Genomic DNA, 12,030 nt, shown 5'->3' with positions numbered 1-12,030 from the left:
CAAGTTATCACCGGAAGGTGAATATCCTCGTAATTAAAGTATATTATAGATTCTATTACAATTATATACATGGAAATTAGGAAGTTAATATTATTGTTAGATTACAAATTAAGGGTTTAGTTTGTAGTTAAACACTGCTATTAGTTATTTTAGTATATTCTTAGGATAATAGTTATTTAGAAACAATGGGAATAATTTGTTTTTGTTCTGGTATAAAAATTGATCATCGCTGATGTGCTCTTTTTTATTTTTTATTGCAATAACGGTATTACATTTTTGACTTTTAGGATGATTAGAAGCATAGTTTAGAAACCTTCCTAATGGTGTAGACTTTTGATGCTAGTTTAGTATAATATGATTATTATATTTTCGAATGACTTTAGTATCTAGAAGCAATATTGTCCTTCTCCATTTCCACAGTAAATTGTATGTTTTTGTTAAATGAATTAACTTATTACAGTTTTCTATATGTGATCTTGTGAAACAGTGCAAATTATATCATCAACATATTTGTATAGGAAAGGTAGCTTAAAGGGCAAAGTAGGGACAACTTCTGCTATTAAATTATCTAAAACAATAAGTGCTAAAATCGGAGTGATAGGATTACCAATGAGCGTTCCAAAAATTTCACGGTAAAACGTATTATTTTCCTGTTCTAAGAACTACATAAATCTAAAAATTAACAAATGCAGCAACCTTTAATGCAAAACCATATTCTCTAAAATTAAAGATCTGACACCAGTGATCTATAATAGTAATGTCATATATCAATTACACTGTTTAAGTTACCAGGGATATTATATCGAACAAACCGGTCAGTGGTTGTAACAGCGGATCACGCAACACAAAAGTGACCTGCAACAGAAGAAATAACACATGCGCTCTTGTCGAACACTAAAAACAGGTCATCAGTTGGATTATCATAACGTGAAAATATTGCAATCATTAGATTAGTCCTGTATAAAGACCATTGTAATCTTATGCCATAAAAACTGGTCTATCATGCATTTTCAAATCGAGTATACCTATTTGGGTTCGTGCACTTTTGTTAAGTCATATTCTTGCCCCTTTATGTTTTAATAATTGCTTTAGGTAGGTGATATTCACAGGTATTTTATATAATTTTGGCTATACTCGTAACATGTTATCTATTAAGTACTCTGCGGTTTATTCCCTTAACTAATTATTTTCTAAAAAATGTATTGTATTATTTGTTTTTTGACCATATACTTTCATGATACAAGAAATATTATTTTCCCACAAACAGAAGACTACAATATACCACCTAGTTACGTGGGAATCCCGCATGCGACTTGATATCGAACCTTTAATATTTCTAAACCGTTTCGAAATATATTTCTTCTTATTGCCCCTTGGACGCGTGCTTTACCCACATAATACCCTTAAAGTCACCCCTCACAATCAACTTTGAACTGTTCAGGTCGGGCTTGGCTCACTATGTGTTGGCTGTGGCTCACAATATATGATATGCAATGATGATCTTAAATTAGTAATACGTAAGCAGATGCAGTACTCTATACAGAATTATGTATCTGATTTCCATCATATGGATATGGAATAATTTTAAATTGTTGTGTAGCTACCTTTATAGGTGTAAATGTGTGTATAAATATGTAATTAAATAGAATTTAATTCTTTATAGCATTTTAGTCATATTTAATTTTATCATTGTGTACTGAATAATTAAATAAATTGATATAGTAAAAGTACAAAAATAAATATATACGTAAAATAAATACATAAATTCACAAAATATTTAAGAACAGGTGGCGCAATATTAGATAGGTAATAATTTAAAATATAGAACCTTTTAAACGGATAGAAATAGAAGAAAAAGTTAAAATATAAGTGATCAATTTTTAGTCATTTAACCAAGAGGGAAAGGGAAAATAGATTTGATTGATATATATTATTATAAATGAGTTTTCTTTATGTGTTTTTCCACGGGGTTTCACAGCTACTGCGGCATCCTGCATCTCAACCTACATCCTCTCGTGTCCTACCGATCGTTTCCTTTCTTTCATTGCACCTTCGATTCCTTTTTTTTATGTTATTTTTGGTTGTTCGCGTTATCTTTTATTTTTAGGATGATATTTTAACGCTCTCTTTGGCCATCTATTGAAAAAAAGTAGTGAATGGAAAAACAGATACCCATGCATGGACCAAAGGAATAATAATAAAATTACCAAAGAAAGGAAACCTTGCCTTATGTGATAATTGGAAACCAATCACCCTGTTAAATGCTGCCAGTAAAATAATTGCGAGGATCATCCTGGAACGAATAAAAGACCCTGTAATCACTTGAAGAATCATTTTGGAAGAGGTAAGGGAAAAACATGGAGACATTATTATCAATTTTGTATACTTTGAAAAAGCCTTCGGTTAGTTAACCGCAGCATGATGTGGAATATACCTACTGAAACACTACAAAATATCAGACAAATATATTAGGATAATAAGGCTACTTTACGACCAAAGTACTGCAAGAGTTGAACAAGAAGGTGAACTATAATAGTAATAGATTGAATAATGAAGCACACTGATAATGAAACAGAAAATAAACGAACACTATTACAATGGGGATTATTAAATAAATTAGAAAGATCTAGAATTTGCGGGCAACATCTGCCTAATAACATCAAATAAACAATATATGCAAAATAAAACAACTACATAAAAAGACATATCAAAAACTGTTGGATTAAAAATGTTAAAAACGTTAAAAAAAAACAAAAATGCTCACAAGGAAAAAAGTCAATAGTGGACCTGTACACCCGGAGGACAAACAAATAGAAGAAGTAGACGAGTTTTGCTATCTAGGTAGTCTACCACGGAAAAAGTTAAACCAAGGAGAATAGGCTTAGCAGAAAACACCTTCAACACATTACGAAAGGTATAAGCATCTTGACAAGTATTAGTGAACAGATGCCTACGGATAATATTGAAAATATCTTGGCCAAACAAAATCACCAACGAAGAACTCTGACAAAAAATAGAAATTACAATAAAAAAAGTGGTAATGGAGGTGGATAAGCCACCCGTTGTGGAAACTCCGGTTAAATATAGCCAAACAAGCCTTACTATAGCCCAACAGGTAAAAGAAAACAAGGAAGACCACTAGTAACAGAAGAGAACGATAGAAAAGGAACTCAAACAAGTTAATTTAACATGGAACGTAGTAAACAATACTGCAAGGAACAAAAAAAAGTATAGGAAATTAATCAATAAAATTTGACGGAACTCCAGCAATGATGCGTGAGGTTAGCAACATTACCATTAATCTTTCTTTTGCTACTGAAACAGTACCCTTGGCTTCATCATGGCTTCATATGATTTATATAGGCCATCTATTGTGATAAATTTTTTCCACGTGGCCATATCTCAACCTTTATCTTCTCCTATTTTGCTAATCGTTTTCTTCCAGGTTTCTTTCCTTTATTGCATCTACGATTCCTTTTTCCATGATAATTTTGGTCGTGGCGTTATCTTATTTGATTATGATATTTAACACTCTCTTTGGCCATCCATTGTGATAAATTCTTTACAGGTGTCCATACCACATAAGCTATTGGGTTATTATTCTGTCGATGATCTTTTGTGTTACTCTGATCTAATGTCTAACGTCTTCATTTCTTCTATGTTCCAGCTTTGATATTCTCCCCGCTCTTCTGAGAAATTTTACTTCTACTGTCTCAATTTTTTCATTAATTGTCTTGCTAAGTTGCTAACACTCTAAGCTGTACGTTGTTATAGGCTCTACAATGGATTTTTGTATTAAAAATTTGGTCTCCCCTCTAATTTTTGTCGACCAAAATATTGAATTTAGTCTTTGGATTGCCGCTTTCCCTCTCGATATTTTACTCTATTTATTTTTATCAGAGGCTCCATCAGAGGTTATAATGCTTCCTATACATGTTTATTAATAACATTTTTTGATTTCATAGGCTTTAAGTTTTGGTGCTGATTCTCTAACGCAGTTTTTTGAAAATTTATTTTCAAATTCCACTTTAAATATTGCTTAGTAGTTTTCTCATCATAAATGAGATATCTTCCTTACCGTTTGCTATAACTACTTGATCATCTGTAAATAGTAATGTTTATAGAGTGTTTTGCACCACCTCTATACCTATTCTGTAAAGGTTCCTGTGCCGGTTATCTAGAGCCTCTAAATGTATATTTTAAATCATGTTAAGGATCAGCAGCAACCCTGTCTCAAGGATTCACTCTGAAAAAAATTATGTTTATAGATATTATAAATAACTTTCACATGTATACTTTTATGGTATCCATTTAAAATGCTATTTCTTAAAACAAATAGTTTTATGAGTGGCACATTATCATAAGCTTTCTCTAAGTCAATAAAAACAAGATAGTCTTTGAACAGAAAGATCCTTTCTAGTCTCTTTTCAACTGTTTGTCTAATTGAGAATATATTATCGAGGCAGAATCTTGCAGTTCAGAAACCACTCTATTTTTCAATTTCTTTTAGGCTGTGTTCTATTCTTGATTTAAGTACCTTTCCTATAGTCTTCCTATTGAACTCGTCACATTAATTCCACGGTAATTCTGGCAATGTTTTTTACTTTTTTTATGTAATGTGCTTATACGTCTTAGTTTAACTGGTTAGGTATTTCTTCTCCTTAGAGACATTTTTTTTTATATTGGCTTTGGCTTGAAACCTTTAGCCACGTAATTACATATAAATATTAGTATTCATTCATACAGGATTGCACAAGGAGGACACTTTTCACGCTCAGGGATTCATCAGAGCGGCTTTATTGTAACATACAAGACATAAACCACGGTTAGTCCTTAGAGACATTTATTAAACAGTTTAGTGATTAGCTCGACAAGCATATCTCGATCATATTTTACAAGCTCAATAACAATATTTCCCGGACTTATTGCTTTTTCATTTTTTCTATAATCTACGATTTTGTTATTTTATCTACTGTTATATTTTTGGTTGCAAACTGTTGTTCTCTGCCTGCGAATTCTTGTCTATTTTCCGTCAATCTCATAATGTGCTTTCCAATCTTGGAGATTTGTTTTTTGTATATTGCTTTCCCACTCGTGTCTCTTCTTAAATTCTTTAGTATCCAGGTCTCTACATTTTGGTACCGCCCACCTGTGTCTCTAGCAGTTGATATTTAAACTGCCACAACTTATTTTTGTTTCTTGTTAATTCTCTGTTGACTCCTTTTTTTAATCTAGCATATTGTCTTCGATCTTCATCGTCTTGCGTTCCGAGTCAAATTTCATACTTTCCATTTCTATCTTTTACTAAGATATTGAGATCATGGTTAAACAGTATTTCAAATTTTCCCATGGTCAAGTTTACCCAATGCTTCTTTTGCCGAGTTATGGATATGTAGCTATATTTGTTCATACAGATACTAGACACTACAATCTTCTATAGACTGTAGTTTACTGACAAGTCTAAGTTTATACAAAATAGTCTTGGTTAAACTTGTTCGATTATACATTCGGGGCCCGATGTACTCTTACATCTTTTGTCTTTATGTTAGGATCTTGACGTTGAATGACATAGTACATTATCTTCAGTTAGTATACTAATTTTTCAAAGTTGTTTCTTACTTAAGTTAGTACAGCATTGTTTGTAAACCTTACAAAAACAAAAAAAAGAATACGATATTGATATAAACTTTTGTGGATAAATCGATTTAAACTACAGAAATATCCTATCAATCAATATTATAGCTGAAAACGACAGTTTTGCAAGATAATTATAAATGGTATGACCTAAGTAAAAAAATAAATAAATCAAAAACCTTAATATAGAACCCGAAATAGTAATAACAATTGCAAGACACTGGCAATACGAAATTGCATTTTTCAACTTTTTATCTTGAATATCTGGGAAAATATATTAAGAACAAAAATGCGTAAATGTAAAATGGATCGCAATTAAATTTTTAATCAAAAGTTGCTTGCGCTATTAGTAAACATATTGCCAGTGCGTAGAAAAAAAAATCGGAACAAAATTATTGTAAGAATTAAGTTTTGGAGCTTTGCTTCTGGGAAATCGGAAAACTCATTACAATTCGAAAAACAATAATGTAAGCAAAAATGCGATATCCCTTTTTTGTTATTGGATTATAATTTTGCACTCCAGTTCTGTCGAAAAATTCAAAAATTGTCAAAACATATCTACGTAGAAAATTCTTTGTTTAAAAATTCGCTTATTTTTTAATGCTTTCAAACTCAATTTAAAAAAATTTATTAAAAAAGATTATTTTCTGTTTTAAATAGTTTAGATTTACCGTGCTGGTCTGAGACTGGGAGTCTGAACTCCCGAGTACTTCATGCAAGATAGAAGATAGGCAAGGTGGGAAGTACACATCCTCAAGATGACACGTCCTAACGGCTAATAGAGAACGACCTATAGGGATATAGGACCATGGGACAGGTGTAAATAAGATATATCCAAATACACACCATCGGATCAACTAGGAATATATCATAGGGGCCGCAACTATACCATTAACTGCAAATTTGTTAATTGAACATGACACATACAACCACACACAAAGTACACATGGACAACGCGTTGAATAATTTTAGTTTTTGGAAATACTGTAGTTTTGACGACGTTTTGGCAAGGTCCCACTTGCCATTGTTAAGTCAGACTAGTTCTACGTCTTCCTGATGTTCGGCGACTTTAAGTTCTCCTCAAACGTCAAAACAATGGTTTTTCTAAAAACCAAAATTATTCAACGCGGAGTCAAAACAAGACTCACTGTGACTGTCAAAATCTAAATAAGACTTTAAGTATTTTGAGAGTGGCGTAACAAACTAGTAAATCCTAAATTACATAAATTAAAAAAAAAAGCAAAAAGAGTGATCTGTTTTTCTTTACATATATTATATATAAATCTTTTGTGTATATCAAAATATATCTTTTGTGTATATAAAAATCCCAATTACGTGTACATATATACCGTAGTTAACCTGCAGATACATCGTAGAACAAAAACAAAAGACGCTATCGAAAAAATCGCGTCACTTAAATGGAATGGCGACAGGACACGTCGCCAGATTATCAAACAACCAATACACAAAACGAATTGTCGAGTGGACACCAAGACAAGAAGTATTACGGAGCAGAGGACGCCCACCAACCAGATAAACTGACGACCTAAAACGTGTTACCAGTAACTGTAAGAAAGCCGCGTATGACAGGGACAGAGACAGATGGAAGGAGGGAGAGGTAGACCTGAGGGAGACCTATGTCCAGCAGCGGAAGCATACAGTTGATGATGATGATGGCCTTAGTTAATGGAAGATACAATAACCCAATGGACTATAATACGACTGGTACAGCACTACCGGCTTCCAGAGAAGAATTAGATTAAAAAAAAAATAAGATTGTGTTTTATATTAAAAAGTATTTGGTTAATTTGGTGAAGTTTTTTTAAATAAAAGAAGAAAATTTTATTTTTTATTGTTAATTTAATTATGTATGAACCAATATTGTTTTTCTTTAAGTAGGGATGAAGAAAAAGTTAGCTTTAGGTTAAAAGGTTGAAAAGAGGTCAGTAACAATCCGTAACGGTTAGTCGATTTTTCGTTCTAAAATTTATTATTAAATTTTCCACAATTTTGTAGTTAAATTATATTTAAATTTTAGGCATACAAAAAATTTGTGAAGAAATTTTTACCACGAACTGCACAACAACGAACATACACTATTTTTGTGTAGATCCCGACTGAATTAAAGTGTTAGATAATTCATAATTCAAAGGATTCAAAGAATGCTGCTTGGGACATTGATTGTTTTTAATTTTTATAAGATTTTTCACATTTTATTTTTTATTGCAATTTATTTTTTTTTTCAGGCGCAGCGGTTGGACCTGAGCCACCTGAAACCAGTCTAGCCCGGAATTAGCTAAACATAGCAATGTATGGCCTTGTGGTCATGATTGTAGATAATTAATCCAATATAAGATTTTCAAGCACAAACCAGTTTGATTTGAAAAAACTTGAGAATCCTTCTTCATCTTATGACTCCAGATACTTATTCCTTTCATGACAATTTAGAGTACAGGACTTTTTCTAGATATTTCAATGACTTTAGATAATTAGAGCTCTTCCGCAACAAATAAGCTCTCCAGTTGGACTAAGGTGGCTCGCACACCCGGAAAATAAGCAACTAGCAACATGCAATAGACAACATATACTGTTACACTTCGCATACCATAGCAATAAAAAATCAATTGTTCAAAATGTCTGAAGATGAAGACGAAGTGATAATGTGTAATCACAATAAGGTAAAATATATTAAATAAAACTTACATAAGGTAAGGTTAGGTTTAATATGAGTGAGCGCTTTATCACCCTTCCATTCGACCTAAGAGGTAGGTTTATTGTGGCTCGTCCCTAGGTAAAGTTGTTCCTTCAGCCCAGCCTTTTAAACAAAGTCTATTATGACCTTAGGTGACACTTTTACAAAGTCGTAAGGCTCGAGTTGGTAGTATTCAAATGTATTAAGCTTTATCCTATTCAGCCCTGTGAAGTTTCACAGAACGTGTTCCACCGTCTGCTCAGCAGCCTGACAGAATCTGCAATTCGCACTTTCTGCTACTTCGATTTTCTTCATGTGCCACGTGAGGGACAGTGTTTTGTTTCTAGACCTACGCTAATGCGAAGATCACTCTTGTTCATATCTAGTAAATCGTTGGATTTCTTTTTAGAAGGTTTATGTATAGAAGCCTTCGAGTGTTTAAGACCCACTTCATACCAATGGTTACGTTTCATCCATTTGACTGATTGTGTTAGAGTTGGGGACTCTTTCTCAGTTGAGAGAACGGTTTTAAGTGGGGTACCGCAAGGATCAGTTTTGGTCCTAATTTTATTCATAGCATACTCAAGTGATCTACAATTTCACATTAAATGCAGCAAAGCGTTCTATGTAGATGACACGAAGCTATTTTCCGATCCCTCCGTAAATTTCCAGTTACTACAAGATGACCTTGATTGCATATCGGAATGGTGCTCTACTTGGATGCTGCCTCTTAATGTAATGTAATGTAATGTGTAATGTAGTTCTTCACATGGGTAAAAATAATCCGTGTCTTTCTTACTCTATTAATGGGCGCGTGTTAAAAACAGTGAAATCACATAATTATCTAGGTGTTATAATTAATAACAATCTAAGTTGTTCGCAACATATTTTGCATATTTCTAAAAAAGCTAACAGTAAATTATATCTACTAAATAAAACGTTTGCGAAAGTGTCATTTATCAGCTCAATTCATCTGTATAAACTTTACATTCGTCCAGTTCTGGAATATTGCGGAACTGTTTGGTGTCCGGTATTAGTGCGCGATCGTAATATTCTCGAAAACGTACAGCGGCAGTGCACTAGGATGTCTTTTGGTCGCTCAAGACCTACGTATACAGAAAGACTGTATATGGTCAATCTCGAACTTTTGAACAACGTCGACTTAGAGGAGATTTAATTATTACGTTTCGGATAGTAAAATACAACTTTGGAAATGCGAGGGATATGTTTATACTAGACAATGACAATCGTCTTCGTGGCCACAAACTTAAGTTTAAAAAGGAAACTTTTTTAACAACAACTAGACAATTTTTTCTTTGTAATCGAGTGTTCTCGATATGGAATAGCCTTCCGGCTGAGATCCATAGATGCTCCATCCGTCAATATTTTCAAAAATAAACTGGATGACCATCTGCTTCATAGTTGAACATTTAATTTGTACTAAACACTTGCTATTATCTATCTTTTTGTATATTTATTTAGTTAGTTAGTGCTTAATACGTAACTATTGTAATGTAACCATTTAATTGCATACTATATAACATTGTATTCACATGGGCATATGGGTTTTGCTGCCCCTGCTCAAATTTATTGTAAAATAAAATAAAAATAAATTCTTTTGCCCCTCTCCTTCAAATAGGTTCGCTTTTTCGTTTCGTTCATTAACAGTATGACGAGGCACCCAGAACTTACATAAGAAAAGTTTATTAATAAAACAACTGAAAAACACAAAAAAATGATACTATAGTTGTGTTAAAGACGAATTCCTATCGTCATCAACTGATGACATGTTGGGTGAAAAAATCTGAATAAATGTTGTTGCAGATGAAACCTGTCGTCTTCCATATTCTGTTATTTAATACGTGTGTAATAACGTGTGTAATTGTGAGTATCTGATGCAGTTCAATTAGAAGGGTTTGGGGTTAGTATTACTACGAATTAATTGTTTTGCAATGAATTATCTCCCAACAGTCCATCTAGTGTCTTAAGGGTTCTGTTTATAAACTTTCTCTTCTGATAATCGTTTAATTTTGCAATATCGGGGAGCAATTTTTTTTTTAAATGCAAAATCTGGATTATCTTCTTGCGCTGCAGAATCTTTTTTAACTTCACATATTCTGTAAAATGTCTATAAACTTCATTATGGATATCTGGGGGAACTTTTAGTCATTTCAGTGCTCGAATACTTGCATTGTTCGAACACTGGGCGTGAGTGAATTTATTTTTCTCCTCTGTTGGTTTGGTACATCCTGTGAGTTTGTAGCACATGCGATAATTTCTTTTTCAGGATGATCTTCATTAGAGGTTTCTGCATCAGATTCAGTGTCACTATTTTCATGTACAATTAACTGTTTCTATGGGTAAATTACTTTGTTGTGCTTTCGATTTCATAAATAGGATAAGAAGCTGCATCAGGTCTAACTAATAATTCATGTGGCCCCGCTTTCTGATGGTGGTTTTTTCATGAAAATGCTGTTCAAAGATTTTTCCATTTTTCTTTGCATTGAGAAATTAAAAAAGAAATCTTATTATAAAAAATTTTTGCAGATATTTGGCTACAGAATAAGTTTCAAGGCGCTCCATATATTTATGAGATGACACACTACTATAGGATTGGTAGTAAAAGAATATACGTAGGCTATATGGAATTTTCTGCAACCGCTAGATATGCCTGTGCCCACAGAAACCATTTGGAGATCAACAGCGCAACGATACTGTGAATTATGGCATGTTCTAAACTACAGCTTAATCGATGGGAAACATTGTCCGATTATTAATTTTCCAAAAAAACCGGATAGCATTATGATAATTACAAGAGTTTTTTATTGATTCTAATGGCCTGTGCCAATGCTAATGGGATATTTATAACAATTGATATCGGAGAAGCAGGTACAATGAGTAATGGTGCCATTTTCCGCTCTTCCACTCTTGGTAAATTGCTAGACAAGGAAAGACTCCTTATTTCGGTAGCAACACCGTTGCCAAATGAGAAGCTCGATTTTCTATTTTACTTTGTGGGAAATGAGACGTTGTGTTAAAAAAACCTAATACGATCATACCTACAAAAGAACCTTAATAAAGAAAAAGAAATATTTAACCATAGACTATCAAGGGGGCTAAAAAGTATAGAATGTGCATTTGAAATGCTAACTTTCAAATTAAAATTATATAAAGGCCAATATTGTGTCAAGAGGAGTCAACTATTTCAATAATTAAAAGTTTCTGTAAACTGTTCTGTTTTACAAGAACGAGAAAAATTCCAAAAAATGTAAATGCCAACTATATAATAATCCTAATATTAAACACGCATCTTTCTTTCCCTACATTTTAATGTTTTTTTATTTGTATTTGTACCTATTCATATATTATGATGTAATTTAATTATTTAGATAACTTACGTCTAAATAATTCTAGTATTGAATTATTTATTTTAATTAAAAAAGTAGTCTTGTTTGTGGTTTTATTTATACTAAAAGGATAAAACGTAATTACATCATTATTCGAATTTCATAAATTCTACAATTCGTAAGTTGGTAAACACCGAAAACCTCATACGACCCTGTAGACTCAAGCACTACTTTGACACCCTCTTGAACCTCGATTCGGAGATCATAATAGCCGCAACATATGGTGGTCATGGTGGTAGTATAGTTATTATGTAGTCACTTTATCCTATATCTAAATTGAAGATCAGTGGATCTGTC

At 32.7% G+C, this 12,030-nt stretch overlaps 1 long non-coding RNA gene across 1 annotated transcript in view; it reads left to right on the top strand.

Annotated features, from left to right (window-relative positions):
* The window catches only part of LOC140434793 (uncharacterized), a 29,672-nt gene extending 18,027 nt beyond the window's left edge, over window positions 1-11,645 (top strand). Inside the window, exons 2-3 of the long non-coding RNA XR_011950087.1 lie at window positions 7,881-8,312; window positions 10,874-11,645. This is a non-coding gene — a long non-coding RNA (uncharacterized lncRNA). The remainder of the gene's footprint in view (window positions 1-7,880; window positions 8,313-10,873) is intronic.
* The last annotated feature ends 385 nt before the right edge of the window (window positions 11,646-12,030 follow it).

Source organism: Diabrotica undecimpunctata, chromosome 2, assembly GCF_040954645.1.
Source record: "Diabrotica undecimpunctata isolate CICGRU chromosome 2, icDiaUnde3, whole genome shotgun sequence".
NCBI classification, from domain to species: Eukaryota; Metazoa; Arthropoda; class Insecta; order Coleoptera; family Chrysomelidae; genus Diabrotica; species Diabrotica undecimpunctata.
Note: the sequence above shows the minus strand (reverse complement) of the source record. Positions and strands in the feature narration are given on the sequence as shown.